Source organism: Lampris incognitus, chromosome 1, assembly GCF_029633865.1.
Source record: "Lampris incognitus isolate fLamInc1 chromosome 1, fLamInc1.hap2, whole genome shotgun sequence".
Classification (NCBI taxonomy): Eukaryota; Metazoa; Chordata; class Actinopteri; order Lampriformes; family Lampridae; genus Lampris; species Lampris incognitus.
Window position 1 is genome coordinate 96,529,697 of NC_079211.1, and position 23,956 is coordinate 96,553,652.

A 23,956-nucleotide genomic window follows, 5' to 3' on the forward strand; every position below is an offset into this window, starting at 1 on the left:
TTGTGACCATCGGCTCCAGCTTCCAGTCCTGCTCTGTCTCCAGCTGCCCTGCTTGACCAGCCTCCCGTCCCCCTGCCTCGTCCTACCTGGTGTCTCTCCAACTCCCAGCCTCCATCTTGGATTTCCACATGCCAGTGAGACCATTCAGACCGGCAAGACCAGCATCCTCTATTAAACCTTTTTCTTCTCACTATCTGGGAGTTCCTTGTTTGTATCAGTGGGTGCCCAGAGAGCACATTGGTTATTATGACACCTATGTACCACAGGGATTCATAAAATAGTTGAAAAATGTAAAAATACAGGGACTTAAAAATATGTAGACATAAGACAAGTCATAATCTGATAGAGAAATGGCATAAACAAAATTGTACAAACCAAGGTGATGACCTCTCGAACCTCCTGGTTGACGCAGTCTTCAAACTTTATGGTTGCTGGCGCCCTCCCTCCAAAAAAAAAAAAAACAGGACATGGATGATTGCATGGCTTAGGCCATATAGGCATGGGCCATCATTTAAAAAACAGTGACCCATTATCCTGCCTGCTACTACAAAGAAGTCATTCTCCAGGAGCTCATGGCAGGTGGACAGCACGAGGTGGTCCTGCTCACCCTCAGAGCAATGTCTTTACTCCTGAGACAATAAGAGCCTTGATTTTTAATTGGCCAGGTCAGCTTGCACCAGATTTAATGTAACTTCACATAACCTTACCTCTTGCTTCATCTAGCATGAATCCATTTTGTAGATGCTCCATCACTGTGGCCAGCATATACCTGGTCACCACCTCACCAACGGCAGTCACCTTGCAAAATCAGTCAATGTTTTACAGTTTGCATAACCTAGCTATTGTTTCAGCAGCTATTAAGTGTTTCAAATTTTAAATGCTTCATCAAAAATACTTTAATGCAGCTACAGAGCAAAATAAACAAATGCACACTATATGACATTCCCTATTTTGAGGCGTTATTGAAATCTTTACCTATCAATTTGCATTGCAGTGGATTGAACCACTCCACCCGTGGCATCTTATAAAAAATAACGATGGCCCTGTTCCTTTCCTCTACTGAATCTTGGAGATTTAAGTTTAAGGACAGGTGGGCGTCACGTGTTGAATGGCTGAACAGTTGCGCTGCCTTTAGGGGCTCCAACTCTATAATCCAGTCTTGACAAAAAGTCAATGTCAACATAAATGAGCATATTAATAAATATGGAGTATGAAAAAAAATGCAAATGGTGAATTGAGTGAATCATCAAATGGATTTAAATATTGCGTGGCTTCCAGATATATACCCATATTGGTGATAGCTGCTGACAGCAATCTAGAATGTTTAATTTCAAGTGTAATTTTGGCAACTTGTGTGATGGCCTTTAACAGGTGCAAAATGTATTATTTGAGCCACATCTTATGATTAGTTATGTGTTAAATCAGTGTATTTTTTTATGTTACCATCCACTTGATGAATGGGACCCCCTGATGCAGTTGTATCTGATGAAGTTCCTGTTATGAATATGAAAAAGGATCAGAATGCATGTCCAAAGTTATCTGACAAGGTGAGTATTGTATTTTGAAATCACGTCAGGACACAGCGCTGTCGCTCGACACAACCTCTCCATGGCATTCTTTATTTAGACTGACACAGCATCAAAGGCAGACCCGATCAAACAACCCAGAGCCCGCAGGCATCACCAATCGATCCCAGCACAATAGAACAGCACCAAATCAAATGCAGCACTGTCGATGTGTGCATACATAACATTCCCCCCCCCCCCCGGCAGGATTTCAAACATGAAAGGTTGACACAAAGTCCTCTAGGTGGCCAGGGTGTAAACGTGTGCGAACAGGTCACGGGGCGGCCTGAGGCTGGGCAGGCCGAGGTGGGGAGGGAGATGGCAGGGGAAGCTGAGGCCCAGAAATGTCTGGGGCCCGTGTAGGAGCTGCATGAAGCCCCGGGGCGTCTCGCCATGCTGAGGGAATGGCTATGGTTGTGTCACCAGCTGTGTGTGGCGGAGCTGACACCTTCCGTAGACGACTGGAGTGCCACCGAGTGCCATCGCTGAGGAGTTAAGTGGCTGGGCCCAGCTGACGGGTGACTTGGAGAGGACCAGTATGAAGCCATTTTATTGTCCCTGTGGGGCCTGCGGACCCTGACCCAGTCTGACACATTGATGTCTGGCACCCTGGTTCGTTTTGTCTGGTCAAACCGTTGCTTCATCCGCGTCTGCTGACGAGTGACTGAGGCTCTGACCCCAGAGGGAGGTGCCTGAGGTGTGGAGGGGCGGAGCCTGTCAAGGGGCATGCACAGCTCCCGGCCTAGCATGAGAGAGGCTGGGGAGACGCCTGTGGTCGAGTGCTGTGTGGCCCGATAGTGCAGCAGAGTGTGACGGATGGCCTGCGTGAAAGAGCACCCTTGGGCCATGTGTGCTCTGAGGTCGTTCTTCAGTGACTGGTGAAAACGTTCAACGCCGCCATTGGCCTGGGGGTGGTAGTACGCAGTGCGTATATGACGGATGCCCTTGCTTTCGAGATAAGCAGTGAACTCAGCAGAGACCAGCTGAGGGCCGTTGTCAGTGGTGATGGCCTTTGGGAGGCCCCAGCGAGAGAAAAGAGAGTCCAGGAAGTCGATGATGATCTGTGAGGTCACAGTGCCGGAAGTGGTGAGTTCAGGCCATTTTGAGTGTAGATCGTAGGCGACCACCATGAAGCGTTGGTGGTGGGGAACTCCATGGATCTCACCATAAATGTCTAACTGCAGGTGTTCCCAGGGCTGAGAGGGCCAGGCGAGAGGTTGCAGGGGTGGGGGAGCCTGGTGGCCAGTCTTGCCACTCACAAGGCAGGCAGAACAGTCCTTCACCAGAGCCTCAATATCTCTGTCTATCCCCGGCCACCACACCAGGTCTCGGCAGCGCTGTTTCAGTTTCACAATGCCCAGGTGGCCTTCATGCGCCGTATTCAAAACACGTGCACGGAGAGCAGCTGGGACCACTGTGCAAAACCCACGTGCCACGCAGGTGTCGTTCCAGCAGGAGAGCTCCTGTCTGACTCGGGCGAACGCAGCCAGCTCCTCTGGGACCTTGTGAGGCCAGCCGTTCTGGATGTAGGTGCGGAGCTGGGAGAGGACAGGGTCCTGTTCGGAGGCTGCCCTCAGCTCCTGCAGAGAGACAGTGGCCTGGAGGGGTGTGTGTAGCATTTGGACAATGTCCTTTTCCAAACAGTCAGTGTCCGTCTGTGGAGCTGGGGTGGAGACAGAGCGAGAGAGCAGGTCGGCGACAACATTGTCTCTGCCTGGGGTGAACTGCAGGCTGTAGTTGTACTGGCGGAGGCGGTCAGACCAGCGGTGCAGCCTCAGGGGTTTGTGGCCTGTCCCAGATGTGGACAGCAGCGCTGTCAGGGCCTGGTGATCTGTCCTGAGGGTGAAGGAGCGGCCATAGAGGTAGAGGTGCCACCTTTCACAAGCCCAGATACAGGCTAACGCCTCACGCTCACCCACGGAGTACCGCTGCTCGGTCAGGTTGAGGGCATGGGAGGCGAAGGCAATGGGCTTCTCCACACCGTTCTGGGTTTGAGACAGCACAGCCCCTATCGTTGTGGCTGATGCGTCACAGGTCACAAAGGTGGAGCTGGAGATGTCGAAGTGAGCCAACACTGGTGGTGAAGTCAGTTGAGTCTTGAGATCACGCACAGCGTCACTGCATGCCTTTGACCACACCCATGGCTCGTCCTTATGCAGCAGCTGGCGCAGGGGGGCTGTGGTCGCAGAGTACTGGGGAAGAAACCTCAGGTAGTAACTTGTCATACCCAGGAAGGAGGCGACCTGGGCGGCCGAGCTGGGCTCAGGGATGGCCTGAATGGCGTCCACGTTGGATTGTAGTGGAGTTACACCGCTCGCTGACAGCCGGAACCCCACGAAGTCGATGGCTGGTACAGAGAGGACACATTTCTCAGCATTGAGAGTTAGCTTGTGCTTGGACAGGGCTGCGAAGACCATGTTAAGGCGCTTGTCGTGGATTTCACTGGTGGATTTCACTGGTGGGCCCGTGTACCACTATATCGTCCAGATAAATGGCCACGCCCAGTATGCCAGCCAGCACGGAGACCATGATTTTCTGGAAGCAGCTAGGGGCGGAGCTGAGACCGAAAGGCATCCTGGTGTAGCGAAACACTCCTGCATGTGTCACAAAGGCTGTGAGGTTTCGGCTGCTGGGGTGGAGGGGCACCTCTAAGTACCCCTGTCTGAGGTCGAGCTTGGAGAACACCTCAGAGCCATAGAACTGAGCAGTGAGTTCTTCTGAGGTGGGCAGTGGATACTTATCAGGGACCACTGCCTTATTTACTGCACGTAGATCGACGCAGACACGCAGGCCCCCCGACTTCTTCTTAGCCACCACGAGGTTTGAGACCCAAGGTGACGCGTCCACCGGTTCAATGATGCCAGCTTCCAGCAGTTGTTGCAGCTCGGCGGAGACCCCATCACGGAGAGCCAACGGGATGCGGCGCAGTGGTTGGATGACAGATTTCACAGCAGGGTTGAGGAGAGGTTGATGGGTGAAGGCGGAGAGGCAGCCCAGCCCCATAAACAGCGATGGCCACTTCTGCTGCCAAGGTGTGGCGACAGTCAGGATTGCTGCCCCCCTTGTGTCTAAGAGGGAGAACCCCAGAGCGGAGAACAGGTCCAGGCCCATCAGGTTGGCCCCACGGCGTGCCACATGAAAAACTGCATTGGGCACCAGCTTGGTTCCATAGTGGACAGTCACTTGGAGAGAGCCAACCAGATCGATTTTGGAGTCACCATACCCACAGAGGACAGCTGAGGGTGCGGACAGTGGCAGTGAACCGAAAAATTGACTGTAGGTATCAACATTCAGGAGAGACACACTTGCACCGGTGTCCAACAGCAGGGGGATGCACACATCATTAATGTTGACTGTGCATGATTTGAATGACACTGGCCCAGAGCTCACCTTGTGAATGACGGCGGTTGAAGACTGGGGGGTGTGGCCCTCTGACCCAGCCGGGGAAGATCGACAGACGTTGGCAAAGTGATTGTGCTTACCGCAGCTACGGCATGTCTGGCCACGGGCAGGGCAGTTCTGAGCCTTTGAAACATGAGACCGAGACCCACAGTTACCACAGGACTGTTGAGGGCGGGGCCGAGAACGCCGTCGTTGCAGTTGCAAGACGTCCCCAGTGGAGTCGGCGCCCGCCTCGCTCTGGTTGGGTTGCGTCCCGAGGGGCAGCCGTGAGTAGAGGGAGGAGTCGTTGGCAGCTTGACTGGAGGTGGCCACTGTAATATTTGCTAGTAATATTTGATTTGCTAATGTCCCTTACGGCTTTCCGTAGCGCCACAACAAAGTCACGTGATGTACGTAACAAGGTCAGTCGGAATCCGGTCGATGAATAAACACCCAAAACGAGAGAAGTCGTCCTTGCTTTATTAATGTTATAAGTTAACATAGCCAGAGGGCACAGATCATTACATGGTGTCAGAGTAGCGGAGTTTAAATACCCAATATGGATTCGTACGGCGTTCCAGCTCCACGGATGGACTGGGAATCGGCGAACTTACCTGAAGCATGGAGACGATTTCGGCAAACAACGGAGCTAATGTTCACGGGCCCCCTGCGCAGGAAGAACGAAGAGGAGAAATGCAGCTACCTCCTGCTCTGGATAGGGGAAAAAGGGCGAGATGTGCACAACACTTGGACACTCAGCGGAGAACAAGCCAAGAAGCTAGAAACGTACTACGATAAGTACACTGAGTACATCACCCCCAAAGCAAACCCGATTTATGCCAGATATAAATTTCATGAAAAGATGCAGGGAGAGAGTGAATCCTTCGAACGATTTGTAACTGAGCTAAAGCTCCTAGTCAAAGACTGTGGATACCCAAATGCCGACGAGATGGTCAGGGACCGCATCGTGTTTGCCACCAACTCACCCAGAGTGAGAGAAAAGCTACTTAGCCAGGGAGCTGAGCTAACGCTAGAAAAGGCCATAGATGTAGCCCGCTCACACGAGCTAGCAAAGCAACAGCTAAAGTCTATGGGCCAGGGCAGCACACATGAAACGGTGCACGCAATAGGCAGAAAGACTTACAAACCGAACGCACCCAAAGCAGCTAACGCTAACTTCAGACAAAGGGACGTTAGCACCGCCGCCAGGGCGTGTAGCTATTGTGGAGGGCTACACGGCGCTAAAGCCACTTGCCCAGCTAAGGGTAAACAATGCATTAAATGCAAGAAGCTCAATCATTTTGCTAAAGTATGCAAGTCTAGCTCCCAGGGACAGACAAAGTACTACCGCGGCCCAGTACATGCCGTCGGAGAGAACCCAGAAGAGTACACCACTGACAGAGAGCAGGAAGAACTGTACTTCGACAACATTACAGTGGAGAGCACCGCTGTGGGAGAACAGACAGAGCTGTACATAGACTGCATCTCAATAGAGAACAACGGAAAAAGCAACGAGCAGGCTTACGTAGAGGTTGGAATTGGCACACCTCCACAGAAGGTAAAGTTTAAACTAGACACTGGGGCACAGGCCAATACTATTCCCACCAACCTGTTCCAGGCGCTGTTCAAAAATGTGACACTGAAACCAGCAATACACAGACTCACTGAATATGGAGGAGGCGCGCTGAGCGTGAAAGGCACATGCAAACTCAAATGTAAGTACAGAGACAATGCAATGATGCTGGACTTTTACGTCATTGACACAAACGCCCCACCAGTCATGGCAATGAAAACATGCCGTGACCTAAACTTGGTAAAAATAGTGATGGCTGTGAGCGAGGAAAACAATGTCACATCACAGAGCATAATGGATGAGTATGCAGATGTTTTCCAGGGAATAGGAGAGTTCCCAGGCGAGTGCACCTTCCGCGTCACACCAGATGCAACGCCGGTCGTCTGCCCGCCACGCAGAATCCCCATCGCCCTACGCAGCAAACTGAGGGACGAGCTTGACAGCATGGAGAAAGGCGGCATAATCTGTAAGGTAACAGAACCCACAGAATGGGTGAACGCACTCGTCATTGTTGAGAAGCCAAAGACAGGCAAACTTAGAGTGTGTTTAGACCCCAGAGCTCTTAACAAAGTGATACAACGACCTCACTACCCCCTCCCCACGCTGGAGGACGCCACCACAAAGCTTGCTGGAGCTGAGTACTTTAGCGTGTTAGACGCGCGGTCAGGCTATTGGGCCATCAAACTGAGCACTGAATCCTCAATGTTGACGACATTTAACACAGTGTTTGGCAGGTATCGTTTCCTCAGACTGCCATTCGGAATCGTGTCCGCTCAAGACGAGTTCCAGAGACGCGTGGATGAAACATATGAAGGATTGGACGGTGTGACGGCCATAGTGGACGATATACTAGTGTTCGGCAAGACTAAAGAGGAACATGACCAGCGTCTCAGAGCGATGCTGAAGCGCACAAGGGAGCGAGGGGTGAGGCTCAACCCCGACAAGTGTCACATATGCGTGTCCGAGGTAAGCTACTTCGGCCACACGCTCTCACACGAAGGCATCAAACCAGACCCACACAAGGTGAAGGCGGTCAAGGACATGCAACCCCCACAGAACAAAGCAGAGCTGGAGACAGTCCTCGGCATGATCAACTACCTCGCCAGATTTGCTCCACACCTCTCACAGATAAACTCACCCCTCAGACAGCTTCTGAAACAGGACAGTGAGTTTGTGTGGGATGCAGTCCACGACAAGGCGTTCCAAGAGATGAAGAATCTCATTACACAGCACCCAGGTCCAGTACTCTCATATTTCGACCCGCAGAAAGAGCTGCGACTCCAAGTGGATGCATCCAAAAGTGGCCTTGGGGCTGTCATGCTCCAAGATGGCAAACCAATTGCCTATGCGTCCAAGTCACTCAACAGCACTGAAGAAAACTACGCACAGATAGAGAAGGAGCTCTACGCTGTGGTCTTCGGCTGCAAGAGGTTCCACGAGTACATGTATGGACGAAAAGTGATTGTGGAGTCAGACCACAAGCCTCTGGAGGCAATACTAAAAAAGCCACTGGCAGCAGCACCACCCCGGCTGCAACGGATGATCCTGGCGCTCCAAAAATACGACATCCAAATCATCCACCGCCCCGGTAAGGACATACCGGTGGCCGACACACTGTCACGCAAGTCAATAGAACACCACGACAGTGACCTACAGGAAGGGATGGAGGCCCAAGTGCACACAGTCCTCAGCAACATCCCTGTGAGCGACACAAGACTCACAGAAATCAAGCAGGAAACAGCGCAAGATCCACAGCTCACCGCACTCAGACGAGCCACACTCACTGGCTGGCCAGACACAAAGAAAAAGTGCCCGCCCAGCATCCAGGAATACTGGAACCACAGAGCAGAAATCTCAGAAATGGACGGTATCCTGTTCAAAGGTGAGAGAATCATTGTCCCCCAAAAGCTTCGCAAGGACATGATACAGCGCATCCATGCCAGCCACCTTGGCGTGGAAAAAAGCAAATGCCGAGCAAGAGACTTACTGTTCTGGCCTGGCATGGGGAAACAGATCGAGGATGCGGTAGCAGACTGCAGCATATGCCAAGAACGGCGCAGCGCAAATGCAAAGGAACCAATGATGTCACACGCCATACCCGAGCGGCCGTGGCAAGTGATAGGCACAGACCTATTCACATGGAACTCACAGGACTTCATAGTCACTGTGGACTACTACTCCAGATTCTTCGAGCTAGAAAGACTTTACAGCTGCACCTCATCTGCCGTCATCATGAAGCTGAAAGCAGCAATGGCTCGACACGGAATCCCCGAGACTATCATCAGCGACAACGGTCCGTGCTACAGCTCTGGTGAGTTCCGCAACTTCTCACAGACATGGGGTTTCTCACACACCACCACAAGCCCCCACTACCCACAGAGCAACGGCCTCTCCGAGAAGACTGTCCAGACGGCCAAACGCATCCTGGACAAAGCCAAAGCTGAGAACAAAGACCCCTACATGAGCTTACTGGAGTATCGCAACACACCGGTGGACAACCTGAAATCACCGGCACAGCTACTGATGAGTCGGAGGCTGCGGTCCATTCTCCCATCAACAGCAAAACACCTGCAGCCACAGATCGCCAGTCAGGAGGATGTTCACAAAAGGAGAGAGGTATGTCAACAGCGCCAGCAGGCATACTACAACCGAACAGCCAAACCTCTGCCCCACCTGCCCGCAGGCACACCAATCCGCTTCCGGCAGGAGGATGGATCCTGGAGACCTGCAACTGTGGAAAGACCAGCGAACACAGACAGGAGCTACCACATCCAAACCAAAGAAGGTCAGATCTACCAACGCAACCGTCAACACCTGCGACAAAGCAGAGTGAACGCTCACACTACACACACACACACTTCACAGCAGACTGTTACCAGCGCTAACAACAACACACAAGCCCATCAGCAAGAGCATGCTGAACCTCCAGACACGAACAATCAGCGACAACCAGACACACAGCCTGGTTACACCACGAGGTCAGGTCGCACGGTCAAACCAAGACAAATCCTTGACTTATGAATGTAAAAAAAAAAAAAAAAAAAAAGATGAAATGTTATTACGGTGTCACATTTAGACAGGGAAGGAAATGTTTTACACTACTTTGTTGCAGTCCAGTTATATAAGAGTTCCATTTTCATATTCTTTCTTATTAAGATTGTATTCGTTTATAAACGTGCTCAACGTGGTCTGTATCTCTGCAGAGAAAGCAGCACTTTTCAGAAAAAGGGAGATGTAATATTTGCTAGTAATATTTGATTTGCTAATGTCCCTTACGGCTTTCCGTAGCGCCACAACAAAGTCACGTGATGTACGTAACAAGGTCAGTCGGAATCCGGTCGATGAATAAACACCCAAAACGAGAGAAGTCGTCCTTGCTTTATTAATGTTATAAGTTAACATAGCCAGAGGGCACAGATCATTACAGCCACTTGCTGTGTATTTAGCATAGCAGCACACTCAGCTGCTCCCTCAACCTGTAGTGCGATGGTAATTGCTGTGGACAGCAGCAGACCGTCTTTTTCCAGCAGGAGAGTCTCACGCACCTTTGCGTTGTTGGTGTGTTCGATTAGCTGGTCGCGAACCATCTCGTCCTGCAGCGCGCCAAACTTGCATGAGCTAGCTAGAACTCGCAAATTAGCTACGTACTGCCGCACAGACTCACCAGGCAGTTGGTGTCGCTGACGGAATATAAATCGCCGAAGGAGGGCACTCTGTGGAGCAGCGAAATGGTTGCTCATAAGTCCCACAGCTTCGGCAAAGCTTGTGACGTTCCCCAGAGACCCGAGCACACGATGACCCTCTGCTCCCAAGCAGTGTAGCAACAGAGCCGTCTTCCTAGCCTGGCTCACGTCGTCGAGCCCTGAGGCGATGATGTAATTTTCAAAACTATGTAGCCAGCGAGTCCATGGTACCGGAGGCTCGCCAGGTAATGCCAGGAAGGGGGCAGGTGGTGGGAGAGAGATATCAGCCATCCTCGTCGCCAATATTGTATTTTGAAATCACGTCAGGACACAGCGCTGTCGCTCGACACAACCTCTCCGTGGCATTCTTTATTTAGACTGACACAGCATCAAAGGCAGACCCGATCAAACAACCCAGAGCCCGCAGGCATCACCAATCGATCCCAGCACAATAGAACAGCACCCAATCAAATGCAGCACTGTCGATGTGTGCATACATAACAGTGAGTATTATGTAGCTGACTAATAACACTATGGTGTAAACAATTTCACACACGATGCAGGGACCACAACGCACACACGGCTGTTCATTTCCATGCTTTACAGGAACTCTTCTTCTGTTGGTTACAACCCAGTCAACAGCAATATAGAATACAGGTGCCACCTAGTGGTCACTGGTAGAATAGCATCCATACATAACATCTCCCAACTAAAATATGTTGTACATCAACAATGCAAAAATCACTTCCCGTCCCGGAACAAAGATTAAGTGACAAAGGCGTAATGTTACTTCCCAAAAGTACATTCAAAACATTGTTATTTTCCAGTATACTTTAAGAACCCGTATTCGTTTCCCAATATTTTTAAACTCAAAAGTCTCAGTCTCTTTACCACATTATCAATGTGTTTACTCAGCAGAGTAACGTGCAGGTGGTTTAGTACAGTGGTTCTCAACCTTTTTGGGGTCCTGGACCCCCTGCGTATTTTTGATCTACCCTGAGGACCCCTCCACCTGATCTTGGGGGACGGGGGTTGCAATTTGATAGAAACAGTAGAAACTGCATTTTAAATTGCATTATAGCATTTATTCACTCTTTGGGGCAAAGATAAGAGCTTTCAGTTGTAACTTAGATATAGTTAACAAAACAGAATTCTTATGCAGTAACTTCAGATATATGTAACAAAACAGAATATGTATTCAGTAACTTTCAGATATATGTAACAAAACAGAATATGTATTCATTAACTTTCAGATATATGTAACAAAACGGAATTCTTATGCAGTAACTTTCAGATATATGTAACAGAATATGTATTCAGTAACTTTCAGATATATGTAACAACAGAACTTTTATGGAGTAACTTTTAATAATGCAAACGGGAGCGAGATCTCTTATTAAAATACAATAAATTACCCTTGTGAAACAGATGTAATTAGAGAAAAAAGTCATGTTACCCTTTATAGTTTAGGTAGATAAAGGTCTCAGTCACATTTGAGTAAAATAATCCTATTTCTATAAATGTCATAGGATCTTTTTTTTTAAAGATATTTTATTTTCACGGACCCCTTGCAATTACACCACGGACCACTAGGGGTCCGCGGACCCCCGGTTGAGAAACACTGGTTTAGTATGTCTCACCGGATAGCGCGAGTGTCTAACAGTCTCCGCTATCTTAGTAGGTCCAGCACCAGCTGGTGCACTGGAGTGAGGTGTCTCCGTGGGCTCGATAGCCACTGGAAGTGGATTAGTGTTCTCATCAGTGTGAGATGCAGGGGTACCGAGGTGATGTGTAGTGCCACCAGCACTACGTTGAGGGGACATAGGGAAGCTGGTAGGAAGGTGGACTGCAGAGCTGGCAGCGTCCGCGTGTGCCTGCTCTGTTCGAGTCAACATCTGATCCACATGGCGTTTCCACACTCCCCTAGCAGGGTGATACGGCGCTGAGCGAATGTGCTTGACTCCATTGGCTTTCAGGAATGTGGCGAATTCCTCAGAACAGAACTGGGGTCCATTGTCGCTTACGAGAATGTGAGGAAGGCCGTGGCGACTGAAAAGGCCCCTCAGTACTGTGATGGTCTTGCTTGCTGTGGTGCTATCCATGATTTGCACCTCGGGCCATTTAGAATGAGCATCTGCTACCACAAGATACATGTGTCCTTCAAATGGACCAGCCAAGTCCACGTGAATCCTTTCCCAAGGACTGGAAGGCCACATCCACGGATGTAGAGGGGCAAGACTCGGTTCTCTCTGAATACGCTGGCATGAGTGGCAGGATTTGGCCTGGAGCTCGATCTGAGAGTCAATACCTGGCCACCAGACATACGACCGTGCCAAGCTTTTCATCCTCACTACCCCTGGGTGTGCTGTATGTAGCTCAGGGTCCCCAATTACTTTTCATAGCGGGCCACTTTTAGGGCCACTTTTAAAACCCCGGGCCACTCAACCTCCAGCAGCATGTTGTTCGTTAGTTAGTTTTGGTGTCGATACGCAAGTGAGGGGGGGCTGGACTAGCCCACAAGGGGAATTGCGGTGTGGAATTGATAGTTACAAGGTAGCATTTCTTGCTGGATTGATTGCTGAAATTATGTTTGGAATAGTGTTCCCAAACAAAATGTGCAGAAATACCAGAAGGAAGAAACAATTTTTTATTTCCAAAAAAAAAAAAATTAAAAGGTTTTTTATTTTTTACTTTTTGGTAGGGAAATAAAAAAAATCTTCCTTCTGGCATTTCTCCAAAAACTCTCGCGGACCATAAATCAACCCGTCACAGGCCGGACGTGGCCCGCGGGCCGCCTATTGGGGACCCCTGATGTAGCTTGTTGAGCACCCGGGGCCGTAGCTTGGGTGGCACTACCACTTGTGTGCCCCACATGAGGCATCCCTGTTGGATTGTGAGGTCATTTTGACGAGTCAGGAAAACAGACAGTTCAGTATCTGTGTTTTTGGTGTTTGTAAAATGTCCAGTAGTGACCATCTCTAGTACGCGAGACAGTGTAGGGTCAGATCTAGTGTTGTTTCGGATATCCGTGGTACTGATTGGTAGTGTGTCTAACTGTGACATGTAAAACATATCTACGGTGTCTATCTTGTCATCGTGAGTGTGCGGAAGTGGCAACCTTGACAGTCCATCTGCATTAGTATGTGCTGAAGCCTTACGATACTCTATAGTGTAATCATGCGCTGACAAGAGGAGCGCCCAGCGCTGCATGCGGGCTGCGGCCATCGACGGCGTACTCCTCACTGGACTGAGAATGGAGGTCAGCGGGCAATGGTCAGTGAGTAGAGTGAACTTGTTACCATAGAGGTACTGGTGAAACTTGCATACGCCAAAGACTATCCCCAGCGCCTCTCGCTCAATCTGGGCATAGTTCTGCTCTGCTTTGCTGAGTGTTCTTGACGCATAAGCGATAGGTTTCTCTACACCATCAGGCATGACGTGAGAGAGTACAGCCCCTACCCCGTAGGGTGAAGCATCACAGGCTAGACGGAGGGGCAGCTCAGGGTTGTAGTGGGTTAGCGCCTTCTGAGATGCCATGAGCTCTTTCACTTTTCGGAACGCTGCCTCACAAGCTGTAGTCCACTGCCATTTCTTCCCTTTGTGCAGCAGTGCGTTCAGTGGTTGCAGGATGGTTGCCAGGTCCGGGATGAAACGTCCATAGTAGTTTATCATTCCGAGGAGCGAGCGTAGTTGGCTAACGTTGGTGGGCGCCGGTGCCTCCACAACAGCGCGTTCCTTCTCTGGCGACTTGTGGAGCCCGGCAGCATCGATGATATGACCTAGATACTCTACTGCAGGGGTCCCCAGTAGGCGGCCCGCGGGCCACGTCCGGCCCGTGACGGGTTGATTTACGGTCCGCGAGAATTTTTGGAGAAATGCCAGAAGGAAGATTTTTTTTTATTTCCCTACCAAAAAAAAAAACTTTATAAAAAATTTTTTGGAAATAAAAAATTGTTTCTTCCTTCTGGTATTTCTGCACATTTTGTTTGGGAACACTATTCCAAACATAATTCCAGCAATCAATCCGACAAGAAATGCTACCTTGTAACTATCAATTCCACCCCGCATTTCCCCTTGTGGGCTAGTCCAGCCCCCCTCACTTGCGCATCGACACCAAAACTAACTAACGAACAACATGCTGCTGGAGGTTGAGTGGCCCGTGGTTTTAAAAGTGGCCCCAAAAGTGGCCCGCTATGAAAAGTAATTGGGGACCCCCTGCTCTACTGACTCCTGGAAAAACATGCACTTATCCTTTTTGACATGGAGACCATACTCCTCCAGTCTCGTGAGAACGTCGTCCAGGGCTTTCAGGTGGGTCTCTTCATCTGGCCCACTAACCAGAATGTCATCGAGATAACAGTGCGTGAATGGCAATCCAACGAGCACTTGATCCATAGCCTTCTGGAACAACGCTGGTGCCGACGCAATACCGAAGGGCAAGCGGTTGTAGCAGAAAAGTCCTTTTTGTGTGGAAACAGTCAGTAGCTTCCTCGACTCCTCCACTACTTCCATCTGTAGGTATGCGTTTGACAAGTTCAGTTTACTGAAGCGTTGACCTCCAGCTAGCGATGCAAAGAGATCCTCAATGCGTAGAATAGGATACTTGTCCACACAGAGCGCTTGGTTGAGGATGACTTTGAAATCACCACAAAGTCTCACCGTGCCATCCTTCTTGTTGACAGGAACTACGGGTGTGGCCCAGTCACTATGCTCCACTGGTGAGATCACGCCAAGGTCAGTGAGGCGGGTCAGTTCAGCCTCTACTTTGGATCTCAGAGCATAGGGCACATTACGTGGTGGGCAGAATTTGGGTATGCTATCAGGTTTAAGAGTCACTCTCGCCTTAATGTCTTTCATTGAACCCAACCCATCCGAGAACACAGCAGAATGCCGCTTTAGTACAGCATCTAAACTGTCTTTCTTTTCAAGTTGTACACCATACACAGTTTTTAAGTCTTTCCAGTTAAGCTTAATAGCTCTCAGCCACTCTCTACCAAATAGTGGAGCTGCATTCACTTTTACAACATACAATGGTAACTCAGCTGTTTGCTTATTCAGGTTTACTTTCACATTAATAACCCCTTCTGGTAACAAAGGTTCACCTGTATACGTCCTAAGAACTACATCAGTAGGCTGCAATGGCACCTTTTTCATTGTACTTTTATACTGTTCCCATGAAATTAAAGATACAGCAGCCCCTGTGTCTAATTCCATTTTCTTACCATTTATTTCAGGTAACACAGATAGACGTGAATATTTACCCTTACGAGACAGTGCATAACATGGCAATTCGTTATCAGTGTCAGATTTAGTCCCTTCACTTGTACTTTCATTGTCACTGGCCTCCACACAATGCCCTTTCTTCTTCTTGTCTCTCCCGCTGTGTTTGGATGTGTTGCTTTTGCCTATAAACTCTGGTTTCCCTTCTCTGTATTTCCTCTCTCTGCCATAGTCATTCTTGGGTTTACTTTTACACATGCGACCAATGTGGCCTTTCCTGCCGCATTGATGGCAGTCTCTATCTTTATACCAAGTTGTGGCAATTAATATGATCAGTGAATGCACTAACACTCACTGTTACGTATGGATGATGCTATTCTACCAGTGACCACTAGGTGGCACCTGTATTCTATATTGCTGTTGTCTGGGTTGTAACCAACAAAAGAAGAGTTCCTGTAAAGCAGTGTTTCTCAACAAGGGGTCCGCGGACCCCTAGTGGTCCGTGGTGTAATTGCAAGGGGTCCGTGAAAATAAAATATCTTTAAAAAAAAGATCCTATGACATTTATAGAAATAGGATTATTTTACTCAAATGTGACTGAGACCTTTATCTACCTAAACTATAAAGGGTAACAGGACTTTTTTCTCTAATTACATCTGTTTCACAAGTGTAATTTATTGTATTTTAATAAGAGATCTCGCTCCCGTTTGCATTGTTAAAAGTTACTGCATAAAAATTCTGTTGTTACATATATCTGAAAGTTACTGAATACATATTCTGTTTTGTTACATATATCTGAAAGTTACTGCATAAGAACTCTGTTTTGTTAACTATATCTAAGTTACAACTGAAAGCTCTTATTTTTGCACCAAAGAGTGAATAAATGCTATAATGCAATTTAAAATGCAGTTTCTATCAAATTGCAACCCCCCTCCCCCAAGATCAGGTGGAGGGGTCCTCAGGGTAGATCAAAAATACGCAGGGGGTCCAGCACCCCAAAAAAGTTGAGAACCACTGTTTTAATGAACCTCAGAGTGTGTCAGTAATCCCATCTCAAACACCATCTATGTAGTTCCTAAGAAGCGCCTGTGAAATTCAAGCTAATTATATCACATAAAGACTTCTCTATCCAGAATGCAACGTATTACCGCGTGTATTGAAGTGCATAGAGCGCTCAAAAAGTGCTTTGTCACTGGAAATGTAGCTAAGTTAGCTAGCGAGCATGACATTATTTCGAAAATGTTAGCCTGGCTTAATAGTGCAGAAAGAAAGCGGTTGTCGCCGGACAAGGAGCCGAAAGAAACTCTAGTTACTGGTGCAACTGCAAATGCAGAAAATGCTGTGTTAGAAACTTTGTCTGACTGGGAGCCTTCTCTCCCGCTAACATCGTCCAGCCCCTGATACTGCTGTTCCCAAGGCATTCTGGGGCCTTTTTTAAGAACGTGAGTATAAAACAATACATACTAATACTGAAAAAGTATATGTAATAAATACCTACCGATCAGCCACAACATTAAAACCACCTGCTTAAACCAGTTTTGTCATGATTAAAAATGCTTTAAACTGTGTAAATGTCTAGAAACACTCATTTCATTATATGATGTGTACTTACAAAAGCAGATAATCACAAGTTCTCGTAAGTTGCTTCTAAAGTTCTCCCTGAAATGTTTAAAAATATAAGTTGTATGTTAAAATTATGCTCCTTATTCACACATTTATAATATGTACCCAAACACTGAATTGCTGACCCATCTTGACCGATTTGAGTGATTAGTTAAACAACATTTCTATTTATGTACAGGGAGCGGAAATGGAAAAGGAAAACTGGTCTCCCTCTCTGGATGGAGAGGACGAGACGGATAAATTCAAGAGTGAGTATCTAAGTTGTGATATCTTTATTCCAAGACACTTGTATAATCAAGTGGTCATCTCTCTCTCTCTCTCTCTCTCTCTCTCTCTCTCTCTCTCTCTCTCTCTCTCTCTCTCTCTCTCTCTCTCTCTTACTTACTTACACACACACACACACACACACACACATACACACACCTCTGTTCTAATTGTTTGTCTCTAATATGCAGATATGCTACTTCAATCAGAGATGACAGCGCTGGGACAAGGGCAAGTAACCTGAGAGACAGAACAAACAAGCCAGCAGAAAGCAAGTAGCTACAATAAAACCACACACAGTTGCCAACTCACTGTACAATGTATCAATTTAGACAAACCCTCTTTTCCTGTACAAAAATATGAACTAAACACATTTGAAGATAAGTTCTGAAGTTTTTTTTTTTTACTCATTGTTATTATTATTCTTCACGGGGAAATGTGTCTGAAAATGATCAACTACTATGTGGTTTATCTAAGCAACTAGTGTAGGGTTTATCTAGGCAAACCAGGCAAAAACACGTGGTACCCACGAGAGCCACAAGCGCGTGTGCCGAGCAGTTACTGATTCGGAGTACTGCGCCTTTTTTATTCCAGTTCAAGCACTGTGTGTGTGTGTGTGTGTGTGTGTGTGTGTGTGTGTGTGTGTGTGTGTGTGTGTGTGTGTGTGTGTGTGTGTGTGTATGTAGGTAGTGGTGGTGTGCTCGTGTGCATGGCCCTTCTGCGTGTCCCCACTGAACCCTGTTGGGCGTATGGTGCAACTAGTCTGGAAAGTTCAGCTAGACCAGGGGTGTTATGTATGCACACATCGACAGTGCTGCATTTGATTTGGTGCTGTTCTATTGTGCTGGGATCGATTGGTGATGCCTGCGGGCTCTGGGTTGTTTGATCGGGTCTGCCTTTGATGCTGTGTCAGTCTAAATAAAGAATGCCACGGAGAGGTTGTGTCGAGCGACAGCGCTGTGTCCTGACGTGATTTCTAAACTTAATATTGGCGACGAGGATGGCTGATATCTCCCTCCCACCACCTGCCCCCTTCCTGGCATTACCTGGCGAGCCTCCGGTACCATGGACTCGCTGGCTACATAGTTTTGAAAATTACATCATCGCCTCAGGGCTCGACGACGTGAGCCAGGCTAGGAAGACGGCTCTGTTGATACACTGCTTGGGAGCAGAGGGTCATCGTGTGCTCGGGACTCTGGGGAACGTCACAAGCTTTGATGAAGCTGTGGGACTTATGAGCACCCATTTCGCTGCTCCACAGAGTGCCCTCCTTCGGCGATTTATATTCCGTCAGCGACACCAACTGCCTGGTGAGTCTGTGCAGCAGTACGTAGCTAATTTGCGAGGGCTAGCTAGCTCATGCAAGTTTGGCGCGCTTCAGGACGAGATGGTTCGCGACCAGCTAATCGAACACACCAACAACGCAAAGGTGCGTGAGACTCTCCTGCTGGAAAAAGACGGTCTGCTGCTGTCCACAGCAATTACCATCGCACTACAGGTTGAGTAGCAGCTGAGTGTGCTGCTATGCTAAATACACAGCAAGTGGCCACCTCCAGTCAAGCTGCCAACGACTCCTCCCTCTACTCACGGCTGCCCCTCGGGACGCAACCCAGCCAGAGCGAGGCGGGCGCCGACTCCACTGGGGACGTCTTGCAACTGCAACGACGGCGTTCTCGGCCCCGCCCTCAACAGTCCTGTGGTAACTGTGGATCTCGGTCTCATGTTTCAAGGGCTCAGAACTGCCCTGCCCGTGGCCAGACATGCCGTAGCTGAGGTAAGCACAATCACTTTGCCAACGTCTGTCGATCTTCCCCGGCTGGGTCAGAGGGCCACACCCCCCAGTCTTCAACCGCCGTCATTCACAAGGTGAGCTCTGCGCCAGTGTCATTCAAATCATGTACAGTCAACATTAATGATGTGTGCATTCCCCTGCTGTTGGACACCGGTGCAAGTGTGTCTCTCCTGAATGTTGATACCTACAGTCAATTTTTCGGTTCACTGCCACTGTCCGCACCCTCAGCTGTCCTCTGTGGGTATGGTGACTCCAAAATCGATCTGGTTGGCTCTCTCCAACTGACTGTCCGCTATGGAACCAAGCTGGTGCCTAATGCAGTTTTTCATGTGGCACGCCGTGGGGCCAACCTGATGGGCCTGGACCTGTTCTCCGCTCTGGGGTTCTCCCTCTTAGACACAAGGGGGGCAGCAATCCTGACTGTCGCCACACCTTGGCAGCAGAAGTGGCCATCGCTGTTTATGGGGCTGGGCTGCCTCTCCGCCTTCACCCATCAACCTCTCCTCAACCCTGCTGTGAAATCTGTCATCCAACCACTGCGCCGCATCCCGTTGGCTCTCCGTGATGGGGTCTCCGCCGAGCTGCAACAACTGCTGGAAGCTGGCATCATTGAACCGGTGGACGCGTCACCTTGGGTCTCAAACCTCGTGGTGGCTAAGAAGAAGTCGGGGGGCCTGCGTGTCTGCGTCGATCTACGTGCAGTAAATAAGGCAGTGGTCCCGGATAAGTATCCACTGCCCACCTCAGAAGAACTCACTGCTCAGTTCTATGGCTCTGAGGTGTTCTCCAAGCTCGACCTCAGACAGGGGTACTTACAGGTGCCCCTCCAACCCAGCAGCCGAAACCTCACAGCCTTTGTGACACATGCAGGAGTGTTTCGCTACACCAGGATGCCTTTCGGTCTCAGCTCCGCCCCTAGCTGCTTCCAGAAAATCATGGTCTCCGTGCTGGCTGGCATACTGGGCGTGGCCATTTATCTGGACGATATAGTGGTACACGGGCCCACCAGTGAAATCCACGACAAGCGCCTTAACATGGTCTTCGCAGCCCTGTCCAAGCACAAGCTAACTCTCAATGCTGAGAAATGTGTCCTCTCTGTGCCAGCCATCGACTTCGTGGGGTTCCGGCTGTCAGCGAGCGGTGTAACTCCACTACAATCCAACGTGGACGCCATTCAGGCCATCCCTGAGCCCAGCTCGGCCGCCCAGGTCGCCTCCTTCCTGGGTATGACAAGTTACTACCTGAGGTTTCTTCCCCAGTACTCTGCGACCACAGCCCCCCTGCGCCAGCTGCTGCGTAAGGACGAGCCATGGGTGTGGTCAAAGGCATGCAGTGACGCTGTGCGTGATCTCAAGACTCAACTGACTTCACCACCAGTGTTGGCTCACTTCAACATCTCCAGCTCCACCTTTGTGACCTGTGACGCATCAGCCACAGCGATAGGGGCCGTGCTGTCTCAAACCCAGAACGGTGTGGAGAAGCCCATTGCCTTCGCCTCCCGTGCCCTCAACCTGACCGAGCAGCGGTACTCCGTGGGTGAGCGTGAGGCGTTAGCCTGTATCTGGGCTTGTGAAAGGTGGCACCTCTACCTCTATAGCCTCTCCTTCACCCTCAGGACAGATCACCAGGCCCTGACAGCGCTGCTGTCCACATCTGGGACAGGCCACAAACCCCTGAGGCTGCACCGCTGGTCTGACCGCCTCCGCCAGTACAACTTCAGCCTGCGGTTCACCCCAGGCAGAGACAATGTTGTCGCCGACCTGCTCTCTCGCTCTGTCTCCACCCCAGCTCCACAGACGGACACTGACTGTGTGGAAAAGGACATTGTCCAAATGCTACACACACCCCTCCAGGCCACTGTCTCTCTGCAGGAGCTGAGGGCAGCCTCCGAACAGGACCCTGTCCTCTCCCAGCTCCGCACCTACATCCAGAACGGCTGGCCTCACAAGGTCCCAGAGGAGCTGGCTGCGTTAGCCCGAGTCAGACAGGAGCTCTCCTGCTGGAACGACACCTGCGTGGCACGTGGGTTTTGCACAGTGGTCCCAGCTGCTCTCCGTGCACGTGTTTTGAATACGGCGCATGAAGGCCACCTGGGCATTGTGAAACTGAAACAGCGCTGCCGAGACCTGGTGTGGTGGCCGGGGATAGACAGAGATATTGAGGCTCTGGTGAAGGACTGTTCTGCCTGCCTTGTGAGTGGCAAGACCGGCCACCAGGCTCCCCCACCCCTGCAACCTCTCGCCTGGCCCTCTCAGCCCTGGGAACACCTGCAGTTGGACATTTGTGGTGAGATCCATGGAGTTCCCCACCACCAACGCTTCATGGTGGTCGCCTACGATCTACACTCAAAATGGCCTGAACTCACCACTTCCGGCACTGTGATCTCACAGATCATCATCGACTTCCTGGACTCTCTTTTCTCTCGCTGGGGCCTCCCAAAGGCCATCACCACTGACAACGGCCCTCAGCTGGTCTCTGCTGAGTTCACTGCTTATCTCGAAAGCAAGGGCATCCGTCATATACGCACTGCGTACTACCACCCCCAGGCCAATGGCGGCGTTGAACGTTTTCACCAGTCACTGAAGAACGGCCTCAGAGCACACATGGCCCAAGGGTGCTCTTTCACGCAGGCCATCCGTCACACTCTGCTGCACTATCGGGCCACACAGCACTCGACCACAGGCGTCTCCCCAGCCTCTCTCATGCTAGGCCGGGAGCTGTGCATGCCCCTTGACAGGCTCCGCCCCTCCACACCTCAGGCACCTCCCTCTGGGGTCAGAGCCTCAGTCACTCGTCAGCAGACGCGGATGAAGCAACGGTTTGACCAGTCAAAACGAACCAGGGTGCCAGACATCAATGTGTCAGACTGGGTCAGGGTCCGCAGGCCCCACAGGGACAATAAAATGGCTTCATATTGGTCCTCTCCTCTCCAAGTCACCCGTCAGCTGGGCCCAGCCACTTACCTCCTCAGCGATGGCACTCGGTGGCACTCCAGTCGTCTACGGAAGGTGTCAGCTCCGCCACACACAGCTGGTGACACAACCATAGCCATTCCCTCAGCATGGCGAGACGCCCCGGGGCTTCATGCAGCTCCTACACGGGCCCCAGACATTCCTGGGCCTCAGCTTCCCCTGCCATCTCCCTCCCCACCTCGGCCTGCCCAGCCTCAGGCCGCCCCGCGACCTGTTCGCACACGTTTACGCCCTGGCCACCTAGAGGACTTTGTGTCAACCTTTCATGTTTGAAATCCTGCCGGGGGGGGGGGATGTTATGTATGCACACATCGACAGTGCTGCATTTGATTTGGTGCTGTTCTATTGTGCTGGGATCAATTGGTGATGCCTGCGGGCTCTGGGTTGTTTGATCGGGTCTGCCTTTGATGCTGTGTCAGTCTAAATAAAGAATGCCACGGAGAGGTTGTGTCGAGCGACAGCGCTGTGTCCTGACGTGATTTCTAAACTTAATAAGGGGTCCCCAATTACTTTTCATAGCGGGCCACTTTTGGGGCCACTTTTAAAACCCCGGGCCACTCAACCTCCAGCAGCATGTTGTTCGTTAGTTAGTTTTGGTGTCGATACGCAAGTGAGGGGGGCTGGACTAGCCCACCAGGGGAAATGCGGGGTGGAATTGATAGTTACAAGGTAGCATTTCTTGTTGGATTGATTGCTGAAATTATGTTTGGAATAGTGTTCCCAAACAAAATGTGCAGAAATACCAGAAGGAAGAAACAATTTTTGATTTCCAAAAAAAAAAATTAAAAGGTTTTTTATTTTTTGGTAGGGAAATAAAAAAAAATCTTCCTTCTGGCATTTCTCCAAAAATTCTCGCGGACCATAAATCAGCCCGTCACGGGCCGGACGTGGCCCGCGGGCCGCCTATTGGGGACCCCTGCTAGACAAAAGAGGACGACAAATTGAGCATTAAAATGAATATTTATATGACAACGTTTGCTAAATCAATTAGTCATGGTGTTGGCGAGGTTATGCAAATGCCACTAAATTCACTTACAGGTGCTCCTTTGGCCCGTCTCCAATAAAACACCTTGTCGCTCTGCTGAACTTGGAAGTTGCTGTGAAATTAATAGTAAAAGACTTATTAGTTATTTCAGCCGGATGACAAACAATGATCTAAACTACAGTCTACTTTTTGGTTGTGTCTCAAACTTACGTCGTTCTAGTTGACCCAGCCGATCGGCGGCCTCCCGCAGCAGGTCTGACTGAGCGCCTGGCAGCCATCCCGCCTCCTCTCATCTGACGTCAAGAGACGAGTACGGTTTCGCGTGCCCGAGATCGACCGATCGCGTGCTGAGGCTGATTGCGTAATAGGCGAGACACGCCTCCTCATTAACATACGGTTGAGGAAATACAGAAATGAATAAAAACAAATAAATAAATAGGGAAATGAATAAATAGGGAAATAAATAAAAACAAATAAATTTAAACGTAAAAGAATAAATTGGGAAATATTTTCATTGATTTGATAATAGAGGTTTTTAATTCAACATTTATGTCTTTATTATTTCATTTTTGTATTTGTGTGTGCATTTTTATATATATATGTGTGTGTATATGTGTATATATGTATATATATGTATATATGTATGTATATATATGTATGTATGTATATCTATATGTATGTATGTATGTATGTATGTGTGTGTGTGTATATATATATATATATATATATATATATATATATATATATATATATATATATATTTCTTATGACAGTTTCAGTCCTCCATACTTGTGAGTTTCACAGTTGGTCATTGATTGGCTTCCGCTGAAATATCACATCCACTACGCTGCATCCCCATAGCTTTGTTATTTAACCCATAACTGGGGTATCGTTGACT

General features: G+C 49.4%; 1 protein-coding gene and 1 long non-coding RNA gene across 2 annotated transcripts in view; both read right to left on the bottom strand.

Annotated features, from left to right (window-relative positions):
- The window catches only part of hsd17b3 (hydroxysteroid (17-beta) dehydrogenase 3), a 66,592-nt gene that overhangs the window by 24,863 nt on the left and 17,773 nt on the right, over positions 1-23,956 (bottom strand). The window lies entirely within an intron of this gene.
- On the bottom strand, positions 460-23,125 carry LOC130117789 (uncharacterized). The gene is made up of 5 exons (XR_008810716.1): positions 23,110-23,125; positions 1,444-1,494; positions 976-1,158; positions 708-798; positions 460-629 (listed from the first exon to the last, which is right to left on the bottom strand). It is a non-coding gene; the product is annotated as an uncharacterized LOC130117789 (long non-coding RNA).